This window comes from Vicia villosa, linkage group LG4 (assembly GCF_029867415.1).
Source record: "Vicia villosa cultivar HV-30 ecotype Madison, WI linkage group LG4, Vvil1.0, whole genome shotgun sequence".
NCBI classification, from domain to species: Eukaryota; Viridiplantae; Streptophyta; class Magnoliopsida; order Fabales; family Fabaceae; genus Vicia; species Vicia villosa.
Window position 1 is genome coordinate 150,681,270 of NC_081183.1, and position 18,289 is coordinate 150,699,558.

The 18,289-nt window shown below is 35.5% G+C and overlaps 1 pseudogene; it reads right to left on the reverse strand.

Annotated features, from left to right (window-relative positions):
* Positions 1-14,411: 14,411 nt before the first annotated feature.
* Positions 14,412-18,005, reverse strand: LOC131598075 (uncharacterized; annotated as a pseudogene).
* Positions 18,006-18,289: the final 284 nt, after the last annotated feature.

The following is an 18,289-nucleotide window of genomic DNA, read 5'->3' on the forward strand; positions in this document are numbered from 1 at the left end:
CTAATTAGGAAGTGTTGTTTATTGTAAGTTCAATTTATGTATATACATGCAGCAACTCAATTATTCTTATATCTCTGCATCAGCCTTTTGTTTCCTTTATTTTTGCCTAAATACATTGCTAACTAAGTGAGAAGTGTTGATTATTTTAAGTTCAATTCATGTATACACAAGCAACAACTTAATTATTGCTATATTTTTTTAAGCTCATTTACTTTACCAAATCTTCATTCAGTGCGTACTTTTGTAGACTAAGGATTCAAGTTTTCTATCTTTCATTATCTATTTATGTTTCATATTTTAGTTTTTTTCCAATACTGAACATGTTTTCATTAATAATGGTGATTACTTTGACACATACACACTCTCTCCATACACACTCTCTCCAGATGAGAAAAAAAATTAATTCATAATGAGCAACCATGTTTTTCTGTTTCATATGTGATTATTTATATTGGAGTTAGTCTCTTAATAATTGCAATTGATAGCTTAACTAAGTTGCTACTCCTTTTCAGCTGAGAAATACTAGAGAATCGGTGCAACATGGCCTCACAGGAAGTGCTTTGGAGCGTTACTCAAGATTTTTTTTTTACGTGTGAGTCTTATACACTTACATTTTTGAAAGAGTGATTTACTCTTTAGAATTTGAAATAAGTGGTAACTCAGGATTGACATAGGTTACAAGGAGCAGCTTTGAATATCATGTAATGTAATTTGCTGGAAAATTAGACGTCATATCACTAATACTCCAATATTTTACGGTTTGATTCATTAATTTAAGTTAGGTTGTGTGTACTTTAAATAACAAAGATATATTTCTCTGTACTACTAATATTAAAGACATATTATAATCTCACTATAGCTTCATTTGTAAACTGCAAGTAATTATAAATTTATTTTTATATTTTAAAAAATTTTATCTCGTGCCTCATACGGGTATAAATACTAGTATAATTATATTGTAGGAAGAATTCCTAAGTGGTCTTGTGGACATCAAAAGAGTTTTCTTATATTTTGAATATCTAAAAGCAAAGCATGTTATAGGAATCTCAAGGACACGAAACTAAAGCACATCCGAGAAGGTCAAGTACTAATACAAATATTCATTGTTGATTAATATTAATTAATTATTGATTTAAATAATGAAGCATGAAGGAGAAGATAACTTTACATATATTTACATCAATGCATAATTTATTAGCACTTATTTATCTTCACCGCCAACTAAAAAAATCATGGAGTGACATAAACAAGCCATATATGAAATCATGTCTCAACACTAACCTATTTGGTAACTTATCCAGTTATCCTGTATAAATTTTTTTTCAGAAAATTAAGTAACATGCTCAAATTCTCATAATGCCTAAACTATATACTACACCAACTTTAAAATAAATACACAAAACATTGATTGTATAAAAAGCCTTTTTTTTTTCAGGTAAAAAGCATTTCTTTTACTTTTAAAAAATAATAATTAGTTTCAAAGAAAAATAAATTTTAAAGGAAAATATCTTAATAAGTGATGATTAGTTTGATACCAATCAAAGTAATTTCATCTTCCTAAAAAGATTGAAATTCACATGAAGCATATGAGGCCACCATAAGTTATTACTATGCTACAACATTCAGTTAGTTTAACATGAAATTTATATGGCCTGCAATTGAAACTCCCGTGTTCACACATCACAAAGTTCACACATATAAGTCTTTTGCAATTTTACACAATGCGAAGAAGGAAAATCTTAGGAACAAGGCGAAGAACACCAGATGCAAAGAGAAAGTTATTGACTATGTTTGCTTGGAAATATGGTCCAATGCTGCTGGTCCTTTTTTGGTTTCAACAGCTTCCTTAACTCCTATTCCTACAATCAATCAACGCCAACAAACACAAAACAAATTAACACTGTTATAAATTTGTTTTATTCATAAAAAAAATTGCAACTTTATAGAGTCCAATGAAAGTAGCATTGAAGAGAAAATGATGGATACTTACTGGCATCAGAAGAAATGCTCAGACATGTGAACCACGAAGGCCGATTCGATAAAAAAGAGGTGTGGCAGAAGGATGTGTCGTCGGTAACTGCGAGAGATTGTTTTCTGGCATTCGATAAAGTGTGATTGCGGAGATGTGTCGCCGGTAATTGCGAGAGATTATCTTATGGTGTTCAATGAAGTGCGGTTGCAGAGAACTTTAGAAAAAGAGGAAGAAGGAAGCCAGTCGGCGGTTGCGAAGTAGAGTCTGATTGAAAATAATGAAAATTAAGAAGGAGAAAAGAAAAGAGAAACTGAAGTTGTTTGGGTTAATATTATAATTTCATAAATTTAATGGTATAATAGTTATTAATATAATAATTATTTATAGTTGTTAAGGTTCTAGTAGTAGTTTGTTTCCTTAATTAAATTTGTTGTTTTTACCTATTCTTTAGTAGAATCCATGTTATTAGGACTTGTTAAACGTGAATTTAATGAAATTAGTGGCTCATTTATTTTCTAGGTTATCAATTACTTACACTTGTATTTAACTGCATTTCAATTCAATAAATCTTTATTTAAATTTTGCAATACATTTTTCTTACGTAATTTTAACAATAATAAATTAATATTAATAATATTAATTAAGTGGACCAATCAAAACATTACATGTCACAAAGGTACCGGTACCTATAAAATTAAATGGATACAGGAGTGTTCACCTTAATTATATTATATTTAATTATGTAATCAGTCATTCTTTCTTTTTATTTAATAATTTTTTAAATTTAGTGATAATCTAATCTTTGATATTTTATGGACGTGAGATATAATTTTATCAATTAATCGATTTATTAAACTAACTAATGCTCATGATTAATATAGGATCATTTGGAAAGATGAAAAAAAAATCTATGCTCTATGATTTAATACGAGATCATTGGGATAGATCATAGATGGATAAAATTCTATGCTCACTGGTTTAATATGGGGTGGGATCATTGGGTTAGATGGAAAATTTCTAATTTCTTTTAACCTTTATAATTCGGAGATTTTGAGTAATAATAAAAAAAAATACATCAAATTACACCAACACTTTGATTAAATTTTTTAAAATATTTTTCAACCACCTGGAATCTATGTGAATAATCAATTAGATGTGAAGCTTCTTTATTATCTAAAGTGTTTGATGGTGGTGTCATTTTATTGGGTTGTTACAGCGATACTAAAAAATAGGAGTGAAATGCTTAATAAGAAAAACTAATAAAATATTTTGTAAAACCACAAATATCTATAAAAAAAAATCCAAAACTCAGTTATATAACAATTATTAAATAATTAAAATAATGAATAAAACAAATTAATGATATGGAATTGATTGTTTTGTGCAGCATGTCATATCTACTCAATGCATATCGAACAAATGACCCAACTTGAGTCTTGCAACTTTGTAAAATAAAAAATGAATGAACGCCTAAGAAGTAGTAGTTTTTGTGAAGATCTTCAACAGGTTTTGAACATTGAACAAAGACTTCATTTACTAATTATTCATATTGTTTCTTCCATTAATATTTTTTTCTCTCCATGTTTTCTTCTTCTAATATTTTAAATTGAGACTAAGATTTCTCATAATATAAGCATACTTTAGTGCTATTTTTCTTTCTCTATTAATTTTCTTTTCTTTATTCTTATATGAACATTCTTATTGAGAAAGGAATTACACATAGAATTAATATATTCTTCAAAAATAATTATTGAAGAATTTTTTTTTTTAAAGCAAGGAGCTTAATCAAAAAGGAGTACTAGGGGTACTCAATCCCTCTTACAAAAAGCGGTTGCGAACCGAAAGACACGCAATATTACATAACAATTGCCAACTACCTTAAATAATGCAAAGGATCTTTGCAAAAAACATAAAAGTTACAATTGCCATACGTAATGTCACCGTGAAAAGACCATCTCCAATTCAAAACTTTAATCCTCCAAACTATATCCGACACACTCCAACCAACATTCCCAAAAATAATATTATTCCTCATGCTCCAAATCCCCCAACAAACCGCTATCCAAACCAAACCTTCCATACCTTTCCTCACTTTCTTCCTTCTAAAACAAACGAAAGCCGAAAGGAAATTCTCCCAAACTAAAGAAGGCAAGATTAAATCCACCTCCAACCACTCAAGAATGGAACTCCAAACTAACTTGGCTATATCACATGTAAAAAGAAGATGAACTAAACTTTCCTCTCTATCTTTACAAAAGACACAAAGGAGATCCGGAGAAGAAGAAATCACACCTCTAACAAAAAAATTCATTTTAGTTGGAAGTCTATCTATTAACATCCTCCAAGCAAAAGCTTTAAATCTAAAAGGGATTAAAGCTTTCCAAACCAGCCCCAAAGCCTTTTCTCTATCCAAAACAAAAATAGAAGAAAGAAGATTTTCCGATAAATAAGCATAGCAAGAACTTACCGAAAAAACCCCCTCTCCGGATGGACTCCATCGCACTCCGTCCGCCAAAACGCGATCCGGAATAACAAAATCCAGCAGCTCCTTTAAAGCTTCTAAGCGAGACAAAAGCGATGGTCCAAGTCCGTCTCCAATGCCGAAATTACCCCACCTCCAAGTGTCCACTTCCCACATACCCATACTCTCCACCACCTCATTTTTCGCATCCGAGAGAGAAAACAAATCCGGAAAAACCGTCTTAAAATTATACTCCCCCAACCAATTAAAATGCCAAAACAAAATGGAACTCCCCTTCCCAAGCTTGAATTTGCACCTATCGGTAAATTCTCCCTCGATGTGCCTTTTTTCCAAATCCAAAATGTCTTTCCACCAATATGAAGCAAACCTGCAAGAAACACCAGTAAGACTAAGCAAAATATTATTGTGCCCATATCTAGCTCTTAACATCTTAATCCATTGCACTTCTCCGCCTTTGAAATACCTCCATTTCCATTTAGACAACAAAGAAACATTGAACTCTTCCACCAATTTCATACCAAGGCCTCCTTTCTCCTTAGGAAGACAAACTAAGCCCCATATAGCCCAATGAATTTTCTTCCTCTCCTCCACCCCCTTCCACAGAAAACTACTTTGAATTCTAGTTATAGCTTTACACACTTGCGCCGGAGCCCTATAAAAAGACATGAAGAAGATATGTAAACTAGACAAAACCGTCTTAAGCAAAGTTATTCTACCACCCAAGCTAAGAAATCTACCACTCCAACACTTTAACCTCCTCTCTAATTTAGAGACCACCGGCTTCCAAAACGCAATACGTCTCGGGTTATCACCTATCGGGATACCAAGAAAGGTAAAATTGCTATTCTCGACTTTACAAGCTAGAAAGTTGGCCGTGGCCCCCAAGAAATGAGGGTTGGAATTAATACCGATCAAACTACTTTTATGAAAATTAACACCTAACCCGGAAACAATTTCAAAACCTCTTAAGACCACCTTCAAAGCCCAAATATGTTGCCAACTTCAATCCCCCACCAAGATAGTATCGTCCGCGTATTGAAGGAGATCCACTCTACATAAACCATTGATGTTCATCCCTCTAAAATTCCCACGCGTAGTGGCACTTCTAACCAGCCCCGCCAAACCTTCCACCACCAAAACAAATAAAAAGGGAGACAACGGGTCGCCTTGTCTTAGCCCACGGGTCACCAAAAACTCCTTAGTAGGACTACCATTCACTAAGACCGACATATGGCTATTAAACACCAACGCCTCCATCCACTTCAACCACAAATTTCCGAAGCCAAATCTTTGCATCATGTATCTCAAGAAATCCCAACTAACTTTATCGTATGCTTTCTCAAAGTCTACTTTGAAAAGAATACAATCTTTCTTCTCCTTAACCGCGTAATCCACCAACTCATTTGCCACCACCACGCCGTCAAGCATTTGCCTACCCGAAACGAAGGCCGATTGGCACTCCGAGACAATCTCTTGCAACACCACTTTCAACCTAGATGATAAAAGTTTGGCCAAGCTTTTATAGAGGCAACCGACCAAGCAAATCGGCCTATAGTCATCAAGACCCAACGGGTTGTCTTTCTTTGGAATAAGAGTAAAAAAAGAAGAGGTAATAGATTTCGACAAAGAAGAGTACCTATGGAAGTCATTGAAGAATCTCATAAAATCATGCTTCAAGAAAAACCAACATTTCCTTATGAAGTAAAAAATTTAATCCGTCCGGCCCGGGGCTTTTAGAGCCTTCACAACTCCACACCGCTTCTTTAACCTCCTCCTTCGTGAAAATCGCCTCCAAACCTTCGGATTTAGCCGACTCCAACCTAGCGAAGGGGATGCCATCCAGGGTAGGTCTATGTAACTCGGTTTCTTCAAATTTTAATGAAAAGTGCCTCCGAACCTCCTCTTTACCCTCCCCTACCTCCTTAAGAACACCCCCCTCCGAATCTAACGAGCCGATATGATTCCGTCTCCTTCTCTCCTTCATCACACTATGGAAGTATCTACTATTGTTATCCCCTTCATTGTCCCACTTCAGTCTAGATTTTTGGAAAAGTAAATTCTCTTTTATTCGCGAATTTGTCCAAAAACGACAAGTAGCCTCACTCCTCCTCTTAACAGCTTCCTCGGAAAGATCGTCACAACAATTTTCCAAAAATTCATCTTCTTTATTAATCAAATCAACCCCCTCCTTGATCTCTAAGTCTATTTTACCATAAACTTCCAAGTTCGACTTCCTTAAATTCTCCTTTAACATCCTCAGTTTTTCCTTCAGAATGTAATCACCTCTCCCACTAACATCCAAGGAAGTCCACACTGCCTCCACGAAAGGGAGAAACTGCTTGTTATCAAACCATCCGTTGTTAAAAACAAACGGCTTCGGACCCCAATTTTCTTTATCCACTACAATCCACACAGGGCAATGATCCGAGACGTCCCTATTTGCGATAAACTGTCCCACAATACCCCATTCCGAAACCAAGTCTTCGGACACCAGAAAGCGATCGATCCTACTGCAAGCCTTACCGTTCCCACTGTACCACGAAAACTTTTTCCCTTTGCAAGGGACATCCACTAGATTCAAGGCATCTAAGAAGTCATTGAAGCCAGCCATTTCCGAACCCCTATTGCTGAAAGAAACTCCTTTCCTCTCACTAAGTTTAGCTACCGCATTGAAATCCCCTGCTAGGATCCAATCCGCATCCGAAAACTTGATCCTCAACTTCAAAATCTCATTCCACAAAAGCCTCTTCTGAACGAGGTTGCAAGGAGAATATACATTTACAATGTAAAATTCCGTGCCCCTGCCTCTCAGTTTAACTCCCAAAAAGCCGTCTCCTTTGAAACTCAGAATTTCTTCAAAAGTTCCATCCTTCCACATAGTGATTAAACCACCCTTGCTGCCGCTGGCTCCGGAAAAAGACCAATTTATATCCTCCTTCTGCCACAAAGAACTAACCAGTCTGTTATCCACCTCTTCCAACTTAGATTCTTGGATTAAGAAAATCTCCGCCTTGCCCTTTGATATAATGCTACTTATTCTTTTGCGCTTCAGTAAGCTGCCCCCTCCTCTAATATTTAAAGTCCCTATAATCATAACAGCACATTCTTAACCGCCTTCTTGCTTACCATTCTAGCCTTGTCAATTTTCTCCATCTCGTCGAACTTCTTTTGGTACTCTGAAGCATTATCCATATTAACTACTCCGAGATTGGATATAGCCAGCCAAGTTTTGGATCCAATGTTAGAATTAACATTCTCCCAGAACCTATAATTACAATGCCATGTCTCCATCTGATATTGGATCACTGCACAGCACTGCCCCTGCTGAAAACTCCTCTTCAACAACCTCTTTAGCAACTAACCTTTATGTAAATTTTTATTAAATAGTCAAATAAAACAATTTATGTACATTTCAAATTAAAAACATAAAAAAAACATTTATATAACACAATTTCATTTAATATTTTTTTCTTATTATTTATTCTCACTAATTACAGTATTTAGTGTTAAATAAAATATAATTATTTGTCATTAACTTATTTTTTAATTATTCAATTTAATAAAATTACGAAATACTTCAATTTTTTATCCTTTTACGAGGTGTTTCTATTTCTTACTTATGTTTTATTTTTTCAATTATTATTCTTTCCTTTTTTTATTTGTTGGTGTGAGATATTGGATCGAACTCTAGTATGGCCGAAGGGTAGCTTCTTGGTTCGACAGGGTTAAGCATGATGTCGAAGGTTGTTCACATGCTTGTGTCGAAGATGCTAGGGTTGTTAGCATGTTAAATTAGGTTTTAGTGTTTAAACCCTAATTTGTTAAGTTAGCTTGTTTATTAAGTTGGCTTGTGTAATGGGCCTTGTGGAAAAAGCCCATTAGTTAGTATGTTAGGTTTTATTATAAATAGCATACTAGTCTCTCATCATTGCTAAGCTGCAAATCCTAATTTAGGGTGAGAGAGGTTATTTGTTATTCTTGTAAACTTGTAATCTTGTTTTAAGAGAAAGTGAAAGAATAGCAGTTATAACCAATTCTTGTGTTCCTCTTCTTCTTCTCCCCTATAATTCCCTATTATACTTTGTTATTGGTATCGTTTTTCACAACAAATTGGTGCGGTGAGCGTGGAGAAGATGCCTTCAACAAAGTATGAGATTGAAAAGTTCACCGGAGTGAATGATTTCGGTCTGTGGCGCTTGAAGATGAAAGCCCTACTGGTTCAGCAGGGTTGTTTGGAAGCGTTGAAGGGAGAGGCAGCCATGAATGCTGCATTAACTGCAGCGGAGAAGACGACTATGATTGAGAAGGCACACAGCGCAATTTTGTTGAGCCTTGGTGATAAGGTTCTCAGGCAGGTATCAAAGGAGACGACGGCATCAGGGTTATGGGTGAAACTTGAAAGTTTGTACATGACCAAATCGCTGGTAAATCGACTCTACCTGAAGCAAGCTTTGTATTCATTCAAGATGATTGAAGACAAAGTATTGGCTGAGCAGTTGGATATGTTCAACAAGTTGATTCTTGATCTTGAAAATATTGATGTGAAAATCGATGATGAAGATCAAGCGCTGTTACTATTGTGTTCTTTGCCTCGATCACATGCTCACTTCAAAGAAACTCTCTTGTATGGAAGGGAGTCCCTGACGTTTGAAGAAGTTCAATCAGCCTTGTACTCTAAGGACTTGAATGAACGAAAGGAGCATAAACCTTCGACTGTTGGCGAAGGTTTGGCCGTTAAAGGAAAACTCTTACGAAAGGATGGTAAGTTCGACAAGAAGAAAGGCAAAAGCCACTCGAAGACTTACAGTGGCGAAGCATCTGGCATTTGATGCTACCATTGTAAGAAGGAGGGTCACACAAGAAAGGTGTGCCCTGAACGCTTGAAATATCATGGAGGTAAGGATAATGGCAACGCTGCCATTGTTCAAGATGATTTCGAATCATCTGATGTTCTTGTGGTTTCAAGCAGTGACTCTAAGAAGGAGTGGATTATGGATTCAGGTTGCACTTGGCACATGACTCCAAACAAAGACTTGTTCGAGGAATTATGTGATCAAGATGGTGGATCAGTATTGCTGGGAAACAACAAGGCTTGCAAGATTGCAGGTGTTGGATCTGTGAGATTCAAGCTCCATGATGAGTCAATAAGGTTGTTGACTGAAGTCAGGTATGTTCCTGATTTGAAGAGAAATTTGCTTTCTCTTGGTGAATTCGACAAGAAAGGATATGTTTTCCAAGGAGAGAAAAGCATCCTAAGAGTCATGAAGGGGTCGAAGGAAGTCTTGAGAGGCGTGAAGAAACAAGGCTTGTATACCCTTGAGGCTGAAGTTGTAAGTGGTTCGACAAATGTTGTATCCACGAAACCTTTGTCGAAGACAGAAATCTGGCACATGAGATTGGGCCATGTCAGTGAAAGGGGTCTGGTCGAATTAGGGAAACAAAATCTGCTTGGTGGAGACAAAATCGAAAAGCTGAAGTTTTGTGAACCCTGTGTACTTGGAAAATCTTGCAGAGTGAAGTTCAACAAAGGCAAACAAAGAACACATGGATCCCTTGATTACATCCATGCTGATCTTTGGGGGCCTGCAAGGTGTCCATCACATTCAGGAGCAAGGTATTTTCTATCCATAGTAGATGATTATTCCAGAAAATTATGGGTATTCATCCAGAAGACTAAGGATGAAACTTTTGAGAATTTCAAAAGTTGGAAGACTCTGGTTGAAAATCAGACTGGCAGAAAGGTCAAGAGGTTGAGAACCGACAATGGCCTTGAATTTTGCAATGAGGCATTCGACAGTTTTTGTGCTGCCTCTGGTATTGCAAGGCATAGAACTACTGTAGGTACTCCACAGCAAAATGGTTTGGCTGAAAGGTTTAATCGAACTATTTTGGAAAGAGTCAGATGCATGTTGACTAGTGCGGGGTTAACAAAGGTGTTCTGGGCTGAGGCTGTTTCGACAGCAACATATCTGATAAACAGATGTCCTTCGACAGCGTTAGATATGAAGACACCTGAAGAAGTTTGGTCGGGACATCCACCAGATCTCGACAAACTGAGAGTATTTGGCTGCGTAGCCTATGCTCACATTAGGCAAGACAAGGTCGAACCTAGAGCTCTGAAATGCATGTTCATGGGATACCCTGAAGGAGTCAAAGCTTATAGGCTATGGTGCCTAGAGCCAGGTCACAGGAGGTGTATCACCAGTCGAGATGTAGTTTTTAATGAAGCTAAAATGGCTTTTAAGAAAACTGATGATGTTGGTCGAAGTACAGAAACATCTGACGAAGAGCTGGAACAGGTAGAGATTCCTGTTGAGGTGGAGCATGTTGATGCTGAATTGCATATCCCAGATGAAGTCGAAGAAGAAGCAGAAGATGCTGAAGTTGAGGAAACTGACGATGACTACCTATTGTCGAGAGATAGGTCGAGAAGAGTCATCAAGCCACCTCAAAGACTTGGATATGCAGATCTTATAGCTTATGCCTTAATCTCTGCAAGTGAGGTTCTAGACGAAAAACCTAGAGACTATAAGGAAGTTATGAGGAGTCGAAATAAGACTGAATGGCTGAAGGCCATGGATGATGAGATGAAATCTCTTCATGATAATCATACTTGGGAACTGATCAAGAAACCTGTTGGGGCAAGGTTAGTCAGCTGTAAATGGATTTTCAAAGTTAAGGAAGGAATTGAAGGAGTGACGTCGAAAAGATACAAGGCAAGGTTAGTTGCAAGGGGTTTCACTCAGAAAGAAGGTGTCGACTTCAATGATGTGTTTTCTCCTGTTGTGAAGCATAGGTCCATTCGAATGTTGCTTGCCATCGTGGCACAGTTCGATCTTGAACTGGAACAGATGGATGTGAAGACTGCGTTCTTGTATGGTGATCTAGATGAAACGATCCTGATGAGGCAACCTGAAGGGTATGTCGAAAAGGGGAAGGAAGATTATGTGTGCAAGTTAAAGAGATCTTTGTATGGGCTGAAACAATCTCCTCGACAGTGGAATAGGAGATTCGACAAGTTCATGGCACGCATAAGTTTCATTAGAAGTCAGTTCGACCACTGCGTTTACTTCAGATTTCGACCTGGTAATTCATTTGTTATTTTGTTACTTTATGTGGATGATATTCTCATAGCAAGCAACAATGTTGAAGATGTGATGAGGGTGAAGGCTGAACTCAATAAGGAGTTCGATATGAAGGATCTGGGAGCTGCTTCCAGGATTCTTGGAATTGACATTCGAAGAGATAGAAAGAAGTCGAAGTTATGTCTATCTCAAGAGGCATATCTACGGAAGATTCTTGAAAAGTTTGGTATGTCGAATTCGAAGCCAGTTGTGACTCCAACAAACCCTCAATTCAAGCTGAGTGTTGATCAGTGTCCCAGTACTGATGTCGAAATAGCCTATATGAATAGCATCCCATATGCTAATATAGTTGGTTCTTTGATGTATGCTATGGTCTGTACTAGACCCGACATAGCTTACGCAGTCAGTCTTGTAAGCAGGTACATGGCGAATCCTGGAAAGGCTCACTGGCAAGCATTGAAGTGGATTTTAAGGTACATAAATGGGTCTCTGAATAGAGTCCTAATTTATGGTGGAGCCTTGGGTGAAGATAGTAAAGCAGTAATAGAAGGATATGTCGACTCTGATTATGCAGGTTGTATGGATTCTAGAAAGTCTATTTCTGGATATGTTTTCACTATGTTTGGCACAACAATTAGTTGGAAAGCAACTCTTCAGAAGGTTGTTGCTCTATCAACCACTGAAGCGGAATATATTGCTCTCACTGAAGCTGTGAAAGAAGCATTGTGGCTTGAAGGTTTTGCAAAGGAGCTGAAACTTCAAGGTCGAAGTATCACTGTTAAATGTGATAGTCAGAGTGCAATACACCTGTCGAAGAATTCAGCCTATCATGAGCGAACTAAGCACATTGATGTGAGGCTGCATTTCGTCAGAGGAGTAATCGAGCGTGGAGAAGTCCAAGTGCTGAAGGTTTCGACTGAAGACAATGCTGCTGATATGATCACCAAGACATTGCCGAGTTGCAAGTTTTTCCACTGTATGCAGTTGATAAAGCTGCATGAAGAAAGCTAGTGTGTTCCCTTGATGTTGTAGAGTTAGATCCAAGGTGGAGATTTGTGAGATATTGGATCGAACTCTAGTATGGCCGAAGGGTAGCTTCTTGGTTCGACAGGGTTAAGCATGATGTCGAAGGTTGTTCACATGCTTGTGTCGAAGATGCTAGGGTTGTTAGCATGTTAAATTAGGTTTTAGTGTTTAAACCCTAATTTGTTAAGTTAGCTTGTTTATTAAGTTGGCTTGTGTAATGGGCCTTGTGGAAAAAGCCCATTAGTTAGTATGTTAGGTTTTATTATAAATAGCATACTAGTCTCTCATCATTGCTAAGCTGCAAATCCTAATTTAGGGTGAGAGAGGTTATTTGTTATTCTTGTAAACTTGTAATCTTGTTTTAAGAGAAAGTGAAAGAATAGCAGTTATAACCAATTCTTGTGTTCCTCTTCTTCTTCTCCCCTATAATTCCCTATTATACTTTGTTATTGGTATCGTTTTTCACAACAGTTGGTTTGTTTACTTTTTATTTGTTGGTTTGTTTACTTTTTATTTGTTGGTTGGTTTGTTTTCTTTAATTAGTATATAAAATTTTGTTTATATTTTTACACTTTGCAAAATTTATAATATTTTTAATTATATTAAAAAATATATTATTATTTTTTATAAACTAAAAACTTTAAAATTGTTTATATTTTTGTATAAAATATACAATCATAATATAAGATGCTTACATTGTTTTTTTAAATATATATTTATTAATAATAATTCAATATGATTCAATAAAATTATATCAATAAAATTCAATATATTTATTCGTACATTGTTTTCATAATCCTCATTCTAAATAGTCAATGAGTATTATTCAAAAATATAAACAAAAGTAATTTCACTGGACTTAATTGTGGTTGAATACTGGTAATTTTAACAAAAAGATCTCAACCTACAATAAAACAAGAATATCTTCAACAACAATTATGGGAGTGAATAGGGACGGCACTTATTTAATTTAACTAATACATGAGACCTAATGGATCAACTTTAATTTAATTTGACAATGGCATGAGACGCAACGAAAATAAGTCCCAACAAAATAAGTACATCCTCTAGTCCTGATGATGTCAAACCTTTTGCCCGAGAATGAGACTAATGAGGATGATGTTGAGACAACGCAACATCATACTTATGGCACAAAGGCAGCAAATGTGACACTGTGGTATATATGGAACCTAATCGATTAGGAAGTCCCAACAATAAGGTTGTGTCTTATACTTTGATCCATAAGACGTTCATTTTTGTAGTTATGGTTTTCATTTAATTAACTAGTATATTTTTGTTATTCAAAATTACAAGTTAAAAAATTAAATATAAATAAAAAAATTGTAGCAACTAAATCTTATAAAAAAAATACTTTATAATTTATAAAAATAAAAATTGTATTTACTAAAAAAATTGTTGCTATGAAATTAATATATTGGAAAAGCGTATAGGTAAAAAATTCTTTCATTGAGTGTGACAATTTTCTTTTGGGGTGACAAAGGCATTTTCACCTAACTACTATATTTTCTTGATGGAATTCACCTTGATTGCTACTTTTTAAAAATAACTCACCTAATTACTATTAGTATAGAGTAATGTTATTGGTTTATGTCTTTAATTTTTCTTAGACGATGTGATAATAACCACTAGAAACTCATATTCACAACCCTGAGTATCAACCATGTTCAAAATCCAAAAAATGGTGATGACGTTCAATCTAACAATATCAATTTATACCTTTCATTTAATTTTTATTACAATATATAATACCAAAAAAATGGTGTCTTTTCCACAAACTCATTAGTTGCTTACAAAACACCAATATAAAATCCTTGCAACAAATTACTTATACAGATATTCTTTCAATTTCCTTGATGATAAACTCCTTTTCCTTTTCAAATTGCTCATCTTCTGAACTTGAAAACCCAAAAAAAGTTCAGATTAGTTACTCAAAAGGAAATTTAATTTCAAATATTGAGAAGAATACTATGTAAATGTATATTTTAAATCAACTGAAAACATAATAACCTTTTCCTGGTGATAGGTTATGAAGCAATCCTAGCAGCTTCTCTCGGTTGTTCCCGAGAGTAATTTTCACATCTCAAGGCTTATTAGGATTAGCGACAAAAATCTGGATAAACATGTTATAAGAATAAATAAAACAAAGGTCGAAATGTACACATGTGTCGATTCACTTGATAACATGAAGGGGAAAGATCACCTTGAAAATGTGAAAAGCTGATAACTGAATGTTTTTACTTGAATTCTGCTCAACCATGTAAGCGTATTAAGTAGTCACGTGGAAAAATAGGAATATTACACAATAACACATGATTGAGAGGAGTTAGAGCATCTCCAACCATGAATCCATTTTTGGGTTCTTTGTGGGACCTATTAAGCCACTTCAGCTTGAAGCACCTCGATTAATTTTTCACTTCAATGGTGCAACTTTGAAGAACTCATGTTGGGTCCCACAACTTTACTTTATAAAGTAATATTTAATTCATATTAAATTTTATATTATTTAAGACAGGAATTTTATATAATATTAACTTTACTCTAATGGTGTATTCTTTCTCATATTGGGTCCCATTTGAATTTTATAATATAAAAAAAGTTAAAGAACGTTGTAACTCTTTTCAACGTTGCCCAGCTGTACTTCTTTGAAAATGACAAAATATGTTGCCAGCTTGGAAAAACGAGCGACGAACTCTCCGTTGGAGCTGGTCTTATACCTTCAACAATGTCATCATGACTTTCAAATATCGAACTTCTAAGATGTAGCGCTTCATTATCTGGGTATTGGGAGATTCCAAAAGAAAATCCTAGAGAAGTTAAAATCCATATAAATTTAATTATTAAAATAAAAAAGATGATCGGAAAGAAAAAAAATTTAAAATTGTTGGCAGAACAGAATAAACCTATATAGATTGCCTCCTTGTGACGTAATTAGGAGACGTCAAGAGGTTCTCGTATTGATCAAAGAACTGAGAATAGAAGTCCTATTAGAAAAAAACAATTGTTTCTCAAGCACCATTTTGTGCTGCCTTGATATGTTCAAATAAGATAAGCATGCCAAGGAGGGCGCAAACTTCATCATTGTGAGCTGTCGAAAATTCGGCAACCATATTTCCATGCTTAGTGAGAAGGTCATGTAAAGCAAGCATATCCAAAAGAGATGTATGAAATAGCTGTAGGCAAAACCAAGGTAAGTCGTTATAAGACTTGAAGAGGCGAGAAAGAATTCAAAACTGACCTTAAATGTAGAAAATGCATCTGATGAAACCTCAAAGTTAGGCAACTCTACAAATTTAATGAACAACGCAAAGCTTGCAGATTCCAATATGAATATAAAAACACCCAAAATGTTAGAAAGTCAAACAATAAATATCTCACTTTTCAAGATTTGGAAATTTGATGCACTCTCGCAACATTATGCCAGAGCTCAACACAATTTCTTTGTTATCATAGCTGCTCGGAAATAAATACAAAGATGTCAGGAACTACTTAAACTAAACACATTGATCACATAGCACTAGACAATTGTCTACTTACATCGACATGTTAATATCTAGGTGTAAATTTCTATGCAGCAGAGACTCTGACACGGACAGCGGGACTAGGGGTGGAAATAGGCCAGGCCGATAACAGGGACCTACAGGCTAGCATACACAAGCTCAGGTCAGGCCACACATTTTTTTAAAATAGAAAAGGCATAGGTTTTTTTATAAGTCTATTTAGTTAAAAGGTTAGGCCTTAGACCCAAAAAAAAACCTTTTAAGCCTATCAGACCGACCTATTTAAATAAATATGAATATTTTTTTATTATCATTATGTTATATTTTGTACTTTGAATTAAAATACATAAATAAAACTTGTTTATATTGAAGAACTTGTGAAAATAAGATGAAAACACGTGATGAACATTATTTTCATTAGTTCTCTTAAACAAATAGTCTCGCAAAACTTATGATAATAGGTAAGTTAAAATAAGTTAATGCAAACAAATTTTTAGTCTCTTGGCCTTTTTGTTAGTTAGTTAGTCTATTTAAACATTATTTTAATTGCTTATTTACATATGTCTAAAACAAACAAACTTTTATGTAGGCTAACCAGGCCTTCAAAAAGGCTAGACTCAGGCCTAAAAATAAGCCTGCAACATGCTACAGGTCAGTCTTAGGTTTCAATTTTTTTTACAATTCAGGCTTACACTTGGCAAAGCCTAGCTCGACCCAGCCTATTTCAACCCCTAACTTGGACACAACACTAACACTAGACCACATTTCTGACATTGATCTGACTCTTCCGAGTAATACATAACAATAAAACATAATAATAGTATATAGTAACATGGACAAAAAGCATGTCAAATTTTTAACAAGATATTTTAAACAGAAACAACTCATTATTCTATCATGTATCAACTCAGCATTCTATACACACTAGATGAATAATATGCATAATTTTTGCAGATTAAAAAGTTAGAACTGCTGTTATTTTCCAATGACATATATCAGTATATTATATTATTGTTTGATCAATGTAGCTAACTCAACCTAGTCGGATAAGGTTTGGTTATTGTTAAACTGCCATAAAATGTCTCCCATGACTCTTGGCATTATTTTCAGTACTTTGAAAATTGGATAAACAATTTTATAGTATAAACAGAATGACAGTGCCCGATAATTTTGTGATATCAATTTGAAAAACTAAAAACAACTATGAATGCAATTAGTAATGATAGTGTTTCCACATTAAAAGAGCAAAAAAAGGTGACGGAGTAAGAATCTTACTATACAACAAGAACGTCTAGTAATTCAAAGTGTTGTTCAATGTATTCTACACATCAATCATTTGAGTCAACCTTTTGTTTCAATAATATGGACCAACAGTGAACTAAATCCTTTTTAGCCTGTATCAAAATTCAAGCACCAACAATGAGAAATCAATTAACTCGACTGCATGCATATGATAGTGTTCTGTATCAGAATCTTACTTCCTATCCAAGTGTAGGCAGATTGTGAATTACGAGTCCTTACATAATTCCTCAACAAGCTTTGAAACCTGGTCTAAATTCGGTTCTGATTCCCCATATCCAGAAAGCATAGTTCTCATTGTAACAAAATTCTTTTCAACTTCCTCTAAAGCCTAAAAAATGTATCAACAAACATCAAATAATATCAGACAATTTTCCTCGACACATGGGGTCTATCTCCTCCGCCACAGTTACGAACACCTTCTCGGGAGACTCGACGAAGATCAAGGTCGTTCCTCGAGGACCAAGAGCGATCCATTCCTCCCTGGAGGACCAAAATGCATCTTGTTCAAACACGTTTTGCTCCATTGCTTCATGCTCAGGGATGTTTTGGTCGATCGAGCTACCATCTTTGGAACTATAACTGACTTTACTCATGGTATCATCCTCGACATTACTGGCCATTTATACCTAAAAAGTAATGGAGAAAAGTGAATTCGAAATAAAATCCACCCTGACAACACTCATCAAGTAAAAGGGCACACACGAAGGCAGCGAGGACGATGTCCTCAGCCAGAGCCCTTACTCAAACAACAGACAACAATAAAGGGAATTCCACAAAATCCTCCTCGGTGGGATTTAACTCCTCCCCGGGGAGGCAAAACCCTAGATCTTTGTAGGGAATAGGCATGGAAACAAAACCCGTACCCGTGGATACCCACCCGAACCCGCCTCGAAGTTGACGAGGA